Source organism: Ctenopharyngodon idella, chromosome 3 (assembly GCF_019924925.1).
Source record: "Ctenopharyngodon idella isolate HZGC_01 chromosome 3, HZGC01, whole genome shotgun sequence".
NCBI lineage: Eukaryota > Metazoa > Chordata > Actinopteri > Cypriniformes > Xenocyprididae > Ctenopharyngodon > Ctenopharyngodon idella.
The window spans coordinates 56,114,368-56,127,427 of record NC_067222.1 but is presented as its reverse complement, the minus strand read 5'-3'; the positions used below and the strand labels follow the sequence as shown (position 1 = coordinate 56,127,427).

The window sequence follows — 13,060 nt, the reverse complement described above, 5'->3', positions numbered from 1 at the left end:
ATTATGACATTAAAAAGAGCGCAAGTCACTCTAATTTCTTAAGGAACACTGCCCAACAGCGACACCCACAGGTAAAGTTACAGCAGGAGTCATGCCTCCCTTTGCTCTCATAGAAAACCATTAAACCCCCAGCATGCGGTGGGTTTTGTGGGGGGTAATTGACAATGAATGGGGGAAAGTCACATGAGAGGAGGCAATGTCTCCATCGCGCTATGATTGGATGTAAAATTGGTTATGATTGGATATGATTGGTTTGTGCGATAAATCCTGCCTCTTGTTGATGTGCGTGTTCCGCATGTCAGTTTGAATTGACAAATGATGGCGTCAATGGGAAGATTAATTGAAAAGTAAGTAAACAGATCACCCAGGCTTTAATAAACCAACAGATAATTCCACAAGGCACATCCAACACTACTACACATAGATGAAACCCGACCAAGACATAAACTGAACTGAATTTAAATACAGGAGATTTTTTTGGTGCACAAAAAAATATTCTTGTCACTTTATAATATTTCACGAGTTCGTTTCATCATATAATCTTTAAGCTAATAAGGTTAAGCGTATTTGGCTTGCTGTTAGCTGTGGAGGGGCTCGAGGAAGCAGCTTCAACTCGAGCTTGGATATACCCCCCAGAGTGACTACTAGTGCTTGGAAGAGGAGTATGATAAATGAGATGCCTAAATTATGTTGATGGAGTTGGGGAGGTGGAGGAATAACGAAACAGCTGATGCCAGAGCAGGGTGAGTAGCTGCTTATGTGCTCTGGCCATTAATTAGATTAGGGTTCACTCCTCTTGAAATTACGTTTGTGAATTTCACTAACTGTAAGATTACATGGGTTCACTCCTCCTGAAATTACATTGAGAACTTTACTAAGATTGAACCTCTGTGCTCACATGAACTGATTTAAATGTTTTTAGTAGCTTTATGGATCTTGAGAGAGGAAGTACCATTGCTAGCGATGCAGGCCTCACTGAGCCATTGGATATCAATAAACAGGCATGAAAACGGGTCAGGGGTGAAAAAGGTGAGAAGGATATTACCCCTGTAGGGGGGTCCGGGGGCATGCTCCCCCGTAAGAAAAATTTAAATATTTCATATTTTAAAGCATCAATCTGATGCATTTTGAGATGTTTTTTTTTGCCAACCTGGGGAGAGCTGGAGAAACTTAACTTCAGCCATGAGTCAAAAATTATTATGGCCTCCTTACTAAGTATTATGCAAGCCATTTCACAGTATATGAGGCACAATGTGGTAAGGGCACCACAAATGGCTTAATGCATAACCCCCACAAGAAATGGTGGACATGCTGTAACTTAACTTGTCTACTCTTCCATCATGATTGACAGCCAATACAATGTTATGTAATTCAGATTTTAATACATTTTATTGGCAAAGATAACAATTTACATTACAGTTCGTAATACTCTCAGAACCAGATCTCATTTTTTCTTCTTTGCCTGAACCACCAGTGTCTCCATGGCCCGCTTTTGCTGTTTTGCCACATGTCTCAGCCTCGCCCTTTTCTCTTCTTCAGCATTCTGTTTCTTGGCCTGCTGAGCACTGCCAGATGCTTGGGAGCCATACTTGCTCTGCTGCTGCTGCTTTTCTTTCTGATTCATCTTCTGCTGGCGTTTGTATGTGGCTGCTGCAGAGTTGATGTTCTTGCATAGTGTTCTGTCTACCTCCCCAAACTTCACATCGTCCCTTCTGAAAAGCTGCATGGCTGTCTTCCCCCTGGACTGCAGAGTGTACTTGACCGTCTGGATTGCATTAAATGTTGGTACATTCATGTTGCCACTCCTTTGGTCAATTACATTCATCAAACTAAAAGACGACTCAACTCTTGGTCCATGAAAGATGGAGAGGCAAGATTTAACCATTGCACTCAGGGAGGGGTACTTATCTGGCTGGTCAAAGACATGACCCCACCACTCCACAATGCTCTCTCCCTCCTTGAAACTGGGGCTGGTCAGGTCAACAACCTTTCCTGACGTCTGCTAGGAATGGCACCAACAGCTGACACAAAACACCAAAAACTAACAATTATTTTAAGTCTCAAAAACAATTGAGAAAAAGGGTCATGCAGGTGATGCAGGGTACTTACAGCATGATTGGGATTCTGGCTCCTGAACGTGTCAGCCTCCTGTCCCACATAGACCTCCTTGGAGGGCAGCAGCATATGATCCTCCAGGACCATCTCCCTCAGGGCCCTGGGAGACAGCTGTGTAAGGTAAGTAATTAATAGGAGTAATAACTTAAGTACCTTTCAAAAGACCCCAGGTTGCTTAACAAAAAATGAAACACTCAACTGATAGCACAGACAACAGAAAAGTAAAAATAGAGATAAAATCAATATACTAATGTAGGCAGAGTGGGTGTAAGGAGGAGTTAATTACCTGAGTAATGTGTTCGGCCTTCATGAAGCAAGCCAGGAAGGCCAGGAACAGCTCAAGCTGCTGATCATGGAGTTTGTGAACCAATGTCTGGCTACCCTGTGTATGTAAAACAAATTATTTGTTTGGAACATCAAGTCTCATCACCTTTCCTGTTGAGTTCCTCCTGAACCACCTTGATACTGGCTCTTGCCGCCTGGTTGACGTGGTACTTTGTGTACATCAGTTCCAAAGGCTCCCTATACAGCTCCTTATCTGGTAGCCATAATAGAGGACTTTGTACGCAGGCATCATGCATGGGTTGCCATGCTGGCATCGTATGCAGACAGCCAGCGATGAGGAACAAAGCCCCTCTGTGGGCTGGAAGCGGAGAGATTTAGAATCATAGCTATCTCCTTGAGGTACATCACCTGACAAAAGACAGAAAAAGATTTTCAAAGAAACACATAGACATTCTACACATTCCATAGTTTTACCACAGTACAGTACAGTAGGGTCAGCAGTCGTGGTCTAGACTAGAGCTGACAAATTCAGGTTATACCAAATTCACATAGGTGGAGTGTGCTACTGTGAGTGCTCAACAAAGGGGGGTAAAGCGCTGTAGTGTCAAATGTGCTTGGCATTTTGTTTACCTGGTCATCAACATTGAGAAGGTTGGGACACTATTGGTGCATCCTGGTCCCAAGGCCAGTCTTGCTGCCCCTCATCACAGCACACGAGTCCATCAGCATACTCACAAGGTTATTCCATGGGATGTTGTTTTTCTCAAAGAACTCACAGAGCACCTTCTCTAAAGAAGCAGCATTCACCTTCACAATCTCCAAGGACCCCAAATGCTCCACTATCACCATCCTCAAGTCTGCATGATAGTAGCAAACAAGCATGGTGAGGACCTTCTACATAAAAAGGTTTATTAGCCATGCAACATTTTATAGGGCATACACAGAAGCAAAAACAGAAGGACTTTGATGGCAATAGTTTAATATGAGACCAACTTTTTGTTGTTGTTGGAGGTACTCTCGTCTAAATTTAATGAAAAGGGAAATCTCTTCATGTTGGAAAAGGTCCTCTCAGAGTAAGTCCGCCCTACACAAAGTCGGACAGATTTGTTACATCACATGCATAATCTAATTGGTACAATATAAATCATACAACAGGAAATTCTGGCAACATAGCAGTATATATAGCAACATGGTAGTTTAAGGAACATTTTTTATGTGTGCAGTTCACTAAAATGGAAATTAAAACACTGAAATAGTAGGTAAGAAAGAAAATGTAAATACCTAGACCATGGATCATCTTGTATGAAGCTGCTGTCCGTGACAGCTTCATACCCTGCAAAGCTGGTTTAACCAAGGAAAGGATCTGGGCAAGCTCAACAATTACAGGAGCCTTAGAAAACGGGATGGAATGCTCCGCCAAGGTTCCAAGGACCATTGCCTAGAACACAAATTATGTAATTAATGTAAAGCTAGTGTATTCCATGTTTAGGTGATGATGCTGCCAGTGACCAGAGCTGATTGTGAATAATAATAATAATAATGCATTTTATTTGTAGTGCACTTTACATTGAATAAACAATCTCAAAGTGCTAGTGTACTCTGTCTATGCTGCCTGTGCTGAATAACAAGCCTACACCACCTACCTCTGCATTTGCTATGCGGTTTATAACTGGTACATGGATCTTTCCCTGGCACTGCTGCCTGATTGTTTCTGGCCCCTGGCTTGCTTGACTCTGGCTTGCTGGACTCTGGCTAGCTGATGCTGGAAGGAAGGTGCTGGCAAGACTATGAGTGGAAGCTATCATCTGCACCTTCTTCTTGTGAACTTCCGTCTGGCAGTGAGCCTGCAGAGCATGGCTGCCTTTGTTAGCATAATTTATATCTTTGATGCAGAGAATGCATCTGGCGAATCCCTGCCTGTTGATTTTGGAGAATACATCTCCTAGATGAAAGGGCACCTCTTGCCCTTTTATTGAGACCTTGCCTTCCAGTTTTAGCCACGACCAGTTCCAGTTCTAACACACTCATTCTGCAAAAATAATGTTTGTATTAGTCTTATTCAGACCTGCCAACCTTGATATTATTTTTTGCGTACCGATGAGGGGGGGGATGGGAATTGACGACGACTAATAGGGGACAAGTCATTAAATACTCATCATGCATTATATTGCATTGCATATAATGTGTGCTGGTCAACTAGTCTAAAATGAAGAAACCCCTAGGAAACAGTAAAAAAACAAAAACAAAGGAACATTGTATGTACATTTAAGATTAATTAATTAATTAATTAATTACTTAATTTATTATTCCAATATCCTAATATGATACTGAATACCACAGGGAAAAGGGCTTCTATTTGTGACGTGCTGTCTTTGCATTTGAACATTGTAGGCCTACATTTTTAACAGGACACGCATTAGCTGAATAAATGTTAGCCAGTACAAACATATTTATAGAAAACAGTTGACAATGAATAGACAGGAGTCCAATAAAAGCAAAACGAATCACTTCTTCTAAAAAGAATATCAAGTATAATTTAGACGAATCCGACATGTAATGAGGGCTGTGTTAACAGTAAAACGTCCGTCATTTAACTAATTTTAAAAACACGGATGGATAATACAAAATGCTTTCTGACATTTTGACAGAAAAAAAAACACAAGCAAGAACAAAATTTAAACTTAGTCCGTCAATTTTCATTTTACAATTATCTTATGTCTGTGTGCGCGCGTCCGTGTTTGTGAGAGACAGCTCGCGCAGCACTGATACAACGGTACTTTTTAATCCATAAGTAACTAACGCGCTAGTTTTCATACAAAATAAATATGTAACATAATTAGGTACTTTAGTTATTATTAACACAATAATGTAACACATGCAGGCTACGTTGCTCAACACTGAGAATTAATAAATGTACGCCTGTTTCTCCAGACTCGCGCTTAACGATAAGCTGATCAGTCATCCACAAATCACAGCACTTTCATAATCACTAAGCCATAGCGATTTCAAATTTATTAAGATTTATTGTTCAGCATTACTTGAGCATTTTATAATTTGCATGGCTGAATGATGTCTTCCTCTTATCTGAGGGAACATAAATGACGGAGTATTTTAAGATTATCCATGCGATCCGTGTGATCATCAAACCCAGGGGATTAAGTTAACTCAATACAATATTTCACCTTTCCACATCGAGCCCAGGCCGTTTACCTTCAGGAGTCAGAAGTACCGCGATTACTGTAGCCTACTGTTCATCAGTCAAACGGCGGGAGTGGAAGGGGGATCGAGCGGGAATCTTTATTGGTGTCGATTTTCAGTCTCTTTTTAATGATAGGCTTTACACATCTGTCAAACATCCCCACTTGCTATTTGGGGGAAGAACCTAGCGCTATGATTGGTCGAACTCTTCTTCTTTTCCTGTTGCTTGCTTTGAGGACTGCTCGTGCACAGAGGTGTCACCAGGTTTTTGCGTAGTTTAGAGTGATAAATCGTCCCAGCGTACTTTGAAGTCAAAATGCGTATCCTCTTGCCCAGGCGGTTGTTAGCTGGTCGAGGTGGATCCACACCACTGAGAGGATGGGTAAACGCAGAGGGAATGGTTGGAGATGGTGACGAGTGGGTGGCAGGAGTGGCTGAGGATGAGACTTGAAAGTGTAAAATAGTCCAATGATAAAGGCTAAGACTAATATGATTGTTGGGAGAGGGAGGCTGGGTGGGATTGATGGGACAGATGAAGATTCTCTTAACTTGTGGTCCGAATTAGGTGCTGCCAGAATCTCGCTCTCAGTGAAAGGAGGGTGGGTGGGGATCATCTTCTTGCTCTCCGATTCCACGATAGCTCCCTTGGCACCTGGTCAGACACAAGGTGGGCTCAAACTGCTTTAACCTGACAGATGGGTTCTGGCTGGGCACTGGGTTGGGAGTGGGTCTGGTGACATCATCCACAGTGAAGGATGCCAGCACCCACTCCACAAAGCTGGCGGTGTTGAGTCCCATACGTATAACGAGCAGAGGCCTGGATGGTCCAGAAGAGGCGCCATAACTCTTCCAGGTGTTCCTCGAGGGAGAGTTCTCCCTGCTCAAGGGATAGCAGCTTGTATAATATAACATTTTATTTGTCAGGTAAAAATGTATCATGCCAATTACACAAATAACCAATTAGAAGCCAATTCAGAAATCATAAATACATAACATCAGTTGCTCAAACATGACTCTTACGAGTAAGAATTGTATATACACACAGTGATGTGTGAGTGTTTACTGTGCATACTGTAGATGTGTGAGGAGAGTTGTCTTATGCTATTTCTTTGAGATCTTCTCTCCAGATGAGTTTTATTGCTTTATTGCAGGGCGCTTGATCTCAGTTTGTCTTAGCAGGAAAATCAAGTCTTACAACTCACACTCCAATTCTAACCACCCCTATGTAACCACGCTGCTCCGAGTCAGTCTTGAACTCTGGCCCAATCGCTGCTGGCATGCGAGGTGAATGCAATATCAATAACGCTAAGCACCTCATTCTCTAGCGGGCATCAGCGGGCAGTTTACCAGCAAAAATCTGGCCATTGTTACACACGCAATATGAGAGTGGATGTCTGTTTATCACAGCTGACATGCAACAAAATGCTTCACGAAAAATAAAGCGCAGATGATGAACAAACGACAAGGAAGCACAAAAAAAAAAAAAATGAACGTACAGTACACAAGAGTGAATACAAACAAGAGTTTGTTGTTAGTCGCAAACAGCACAGCAGCTCCAGACAATCAAACCCCAGTGTTACTCACATGAGAAGCGGGATCAAAGCAGCCTCCACGTCTGTTTTCAGGCCTTCCTGCTTAGCTTTTCTAAAGCTTTTCTAAAACATATTTTTGGTGACTGTAAGAATGCAGCAGTGCACCGGTGATGACTTGAGCCCATCAGTCCACAGTAAGGCTCTTAAATAGTACTATTGCTAAACCTACCACACCAAACATAGTGGCCAAAATTGATGTGCAAAGGTTTTGTTGTTTTTTTCAATGACCCTACAATTTTGCTTAAACCATCAAAATATGAGGAAAATATTTTTATCTTTATGTTTATATTATTTAAATGTTTCAAAATATGACACTGACTACAACATAATCAGTTTTTAATATTTCATTGGTTCTCTCTTGTTTTTGCATGTTCATAATTTCTTTGAAATTTCATTTCATTATCACACATGAAACAATTGACTCCAATCACAGCTACATGATATGCTTACATCTTTTAACACATTTTTAAAAACATTTAAATTAAGGTTGAAGATGTCAATTTTCATATGTCTGGACATCACATTTGGCCACTACTCTATGGCAGTTCATTGACTTTCTAATTGACAATCAAACCATACGGCAAAAGCAAGCCACTTTTATGTTGATAGTGCACTTCCCTGGAGTAGTTGGTGCCATTAGTGGAACTTGTGTTCACATCATTGCTCTAATTGTAAATGAGGAGACATATCAATAGAAAAAGATTCCACACCATCAATACTAATTTGTGATAATTTTGCACAATGCAAATTTAAAAAAAAAAAAAAAAAAAATTTAAATATTAAAACATTTCAGTGTCTTTTTAAATGATTTTTTTTTGATAATATGTAAGACCAAAATTAGCTCAAATGAAATAATTAATTTATAGGGAACTATAAAGAGTCATTTAGTTTACGACCGAGCAACTGAATCATCCAGCGTTCATCTGCTCGCACCGTAATAGGCTCTTGTAGCGGATATGAATATCCACTATCGTGAAAACACTGATTAGAGCACGGTAACTTTAAGATCGACAGTTTAAGACATTCAATTTTGCAAGCACATAATACAAGACACTTTCTTTTAAAATCTACAAGAGACTTTATTTATTCTAACACAAACCAATCTGACACAAACACACACAAACACACACACACACACACACACACAAACATTCATACACGTTGCAGGAAGAAAGGAAATGAGAGAGAAAGAGTTTGAAGAGAGAGAGATTTCTAGCAAAATATGCACTTCAAAAGACCTGGGCCTGTATGTATAAAGCTGCTCAGAATAAAATTTGATTCTTAAGTGTGTCAAAATTCTAAGAATGACGTAATTTTACTCTTATTCTTAGACTTAAGAATAAGTGTGATTCATAAAGGCTCCTAAGTGTCAGGACTAGGTCTCAGCTCCTAAATTATTTAAGAGAGATGGAGAGGTGTCTTAACCTAGTTAGGAGTAACAAGATGGCAGTAAAGAAGAGGAGACACGCTTTCCAATGAAGATATGCTGTATTGGAGTTAAATGATGACATGGAGTTGATAGAATGACATAAACTTGATTGTCAATTCTTTTTGTAACTGACCTAATTAAGAAATGTAATAACTTTAAATAAATTTAATAAATATTACTTAATAATATGTTTAATGCATTTTAATACATTTAAAGGTGCTGTACGCGATTTCTCAAATTCGTTGTTGAACACTGTTGATATCTGAAATCAACCCAAACAAACACCCCTCTCTTCATTGCTCTGCCTCCAAAACTCACACTCCAATACTAACCACCCTGCACTGAATCAGTCTCGAACTCTCTCCAGCACTGGAAAGCTTTTCTAATATAAACGCAGTCCTAAAGCGCTTGCCCAGTCATAAACCTTCACTGCAGTGATATTCTTTTGAGCTCTTTAGTATTGTGTAAACTTACCACACCAAACATAGTGGCCAAAGTTAATGTGCAAAGGTTTTTTTTTTTTTTTAAATGACCCAAAAAATTGCTTAAACCATCAAAATATGAGAAAAACATTTTTTATTTTTATGTTTATATTAAGTGTTTTAAAATATGACATTGACTACAACATAATCAGTTTTTAATATTTCATTGGTCCTCTCTTGTTTATGCATGTGTTCATCATTACTTTGTATGACAGCCTGGCCAAAAATAATTTGAAATAATTTGAAATTTCATTTCATTATCACACATGAAACAATTGACTCCAAGCACAGCTACACGATATGCTTACATCTTTTAACATTTTTTTGAAATATTTGTATTTTTATAATGACATTAAATGATTGGTGTTGTGCTGCTGTGACTTCACCCTTGCAGACTCTCTATTGGCAGATTCAGAGGTTAAGGGTGGCCATTTTGAGTGTACATCATTGTAGTCCTTAGTTTACGACACTTAAGTGCGACTTCAGTCAGCACTTAAGAATCAGTCTTATACTTTAGTAAAAGTTGCTTTTAGCTTCTTTATAAAAGTCTCCTACTCTTAGAAAAGTCCTACTCTTTACTAAGAATTTTTTGACACTTAAGTCAAAACTTAAGACTATTCTTAAGAGCATTTCTGAGAAGTTTTATACATTGTTTTATACACTTTTTAACATGTTTGTTTGTATCATATTTGTCACTGTTTTAATTTTAATACAGATTATCTGGTAAATCAGCTCCCTAGGACCCTAGGTCATAAATCAGTATATCATGAAAGTGAATGTGGCCGACTCCCTGATCAGTGCCCTGACTACTGAACTAGGGAGCTGATTGAGCCACACGGTTAGATTTCAGTGCACTTCTGTGATTGTAGACAATGCAGCGTCTGAACAGGACTTTTATTTTGGAGTGACGACATGACGTCATAAGACTGCGCCGCGATCCTGCATCTGTTGTGATTCTGATGAAGAAAGGTTTGTTTTAAGAATTTAAGCTGTTTGAATCGATAGAAACAGTTCAATGATTTATAGTTGTGTGTTTTGTTTTAAACAAGCGAAGTTAAATGAGTTTATTTACTATTTAATGTAACATTTTAATGCTTTATCTAACTGTAATGAAGGATATTTGTGTGAGTAAAGCTCATCCACTGATGAGAAACAGTAAACCTGCGTCTCATTTCTCTCTCCATATATCATAAATCAGTTTATCATGAACACGAGTTCAGTCTCTGGCGAGTAATGATGGAGAAACTGAACTTTTCAACTCCGAGTCAATTGAATCAAATACTTTGGTAAATGATTCAGTGAATCACGACTCGTGCTGCTCAAACAGTGAACATGAACGAGAACAACACACACTAAAAAACTATCATGTTTTCTATGGAAGCATATGTGTAGCAATATTCAATTTGCAATGCAATATGTAAAATGGCAATGCATTTCTGTATTTAAATTTACATTTTCCATACCATATATGCAATGTTTGGAGCAAAATGATAATTCAAATTCAATATAATTTACATTTGCTATTTCCTACACTACATTTAACATATAATTTAAACATATATTTTAATACTTTATAAGTTGCAAAATTAAAATGAAAATGTAGAGATGATTATATATGTTTAACACGTTCTAGCAAAAATTGTAGCAAAATGATCATTTAAATGTTAGTTTTCTTAATTGCATTTACACTCACAGTGCAATTGCATTTTCATTAAATGTCCCGCAATGAATGTGAATATTCCTGCAGAATATGCGCTTCTGTCAGTCGAAGAACCAGTACGTTATTAGAAGCGTATATATTTATGGTTAAGGCGTCTCACAGAGAACGCGCCTGATGCTCGTAAGGTGAGCGCGCTCGCGCAGCTCGAAGTGCTGAAACAGACGCGTCGAATGAGCGGTGCTTCACAACAGGTTCCTTTACTCATAGAAATAATCTTTAACAAGCTGTCCAAGATTACCGCTTGCTCTATCAGTATGGTGTCTGTTTTTCTCTTTTTATCGTTCTGATTATTGTTTATGCAAAATTATAATAATAAAACTATAGTCCATCTGGATGCTATGCATTGTTTATATTAATAATAATAATTTATATACAAAAAATAACTCTGATGTTTAAACCCATCTTTCACACACTAGAAAGCACCCCATCCAGCCCGTCTCTAATGCTCCTAAAATTCACTCTGGTGATTTCTTGTCTCTCTTGGACAGCTACAGAGTCATTCTTCTGGGTCTGAGCAATGAATTACACAGGCCTAGGGCCTATTTCTTTTTTGTCTTTTTTAAATCTTTTTTTTTTTCTTTTTTTTTCTATGAAACAATTTCATTTTAGCCTACATAATTTTATTTATATGAAAATCTTATTTAAAACTTCTCAACTGCTAATTTTTTTCAACACTGTAAAAAAGCCATCATGCTACAAAACTCCAGTTCCATCACAAAGGCACTACTGGACTACTGGATTTGTAAAACTGAATATTTCAAGATGTTGGAAATACAACATTTGATAGAAAACACTATCACTTTATCACTACTATCACTAGCACATTAATTACCACTTTTTCCAGCAGATGGCGGCAGAGGACCATTTATTGACTCATTTAATTATTTCCTGTAATAATTTTTCACATTTCACTTTTGAATAAATATTAAACATTATGAAATCAATCGGTGTATAGATAAATGTTGTCAAGGTGAAGTATGAAGTACTCACAAAGTCTCATGAAAAACAATAACTTTTCTTGAGCACGAATTACACAGAAAGTGCTCTCCCTGTATAATCACGGCAGCTGTCAGTGTAGCTCAAGATCAATGATTTCAGCAAGCTCTTTCAGCTTCAGCACTTGTGAAAGCTCTTATTTTGTTCAATGAATCTGTGCACAATAAATACTTAATTTACACTGTGTTGAAAGTGTGAAAACAGATGGTCGAATTGAATTTTGCTTAGGAGGAACACTGAGGGATGTGTCTGTTTAATGTTATATTTGAATAACTGAATTAACACTAAGCCTGAGTATTTAAGGGACTATATTCTGATTATAAACTAAGTATTACACTATTAAAGCTGTTAAAGCTACCACAGGACATTAAAGATACCGACACACCAACAAGTGACATTTCACGGTAAGTTTTCCAACTGGTTTATATTATTGCGGACGTTCTAAAGAACGCTCCGTGCATATGGTCCATTGGTACTAAAGGGCCCAAAGTGTGCCAAGAAAATATCCTCCACATCATCACACCACCAGCACCTGCTCACATCAGACCAAAGTGCTTTGTGTGAAAGATGGGTTTAGGCATGACCAGAGTTGTTTTTGGGAATCGAAATTAATATTATTATTATTACTACAAATAACACTCATTAGCGCCCAGATGGACTACACATCATTTTATTAATTAAATGATAAATAAACAATAATCAGAACGATAAAAAGAGAAAAACAGACACCATACTGGTAGAGCAAGCAATAATCTTGGACAGCTTGTTTAAGATTATTTCTATGAGTAAAGCAACCTGTTGTAAAGCACCGCTCATTCGACGCGTCTGTTTCAGCACTTCGAGCTGCGCGAGCGCGCTCACCTTATGAGCATCAGGCGCGTTCTCTGTGAGACGCCCTAACCATAAATATATACGCTTCTAATAACGTACTGGTTCTTCGACTGACAGAAGTGCATATTCTGCAGGAATATTCACATTTCTCTGTTCTTAATCAGCTTCATCTGCCAGTTTATGCCTCGCTCTTAATAGCAATGCTGCCGCCATGTTTCACACCTGGCCCCGCCTTAATGCTATGATTGACAGGGCACGTGATCAGCTTGAAATGCATTTTCAAATCCACATTGAATTTTGCTACATTCATTGCGGGACATTTAATGAAAATGCAATTGCACTGTGAGTGTAAATGCAATTAAGAAAAATAATATTTAAATGATCATTTTGCTACAATTTTTGCTTGACCATG

At 38.6% G+C, this 13,060-nt stretch overlaps 1 protein-coding gene across 1 annotated transcript in view; it reads left to right on the top strand.

The window, feature by feature from the left end:
* The first annotated feature begins 9,917 nt into the window (after positions 1 to 9,917).
* The window catches only part of LOC127508857 (gastrula zinc finger protein XlCGF8.2DB-like), a 158,727-nt gene continuing 155,584 nt past the window's right edge, over positions 9,918 to 13,060 (top strand). Inside the window, exon 1 of the mRNA XM_051887319.1 lies at positions 9,918 to 10,070. The gene's annotated coding sequence lies outside the window, so the exon portion shown is untranslated. The remainder of the gene's footprint in view (positions 10,071 to 13,060) is intronic.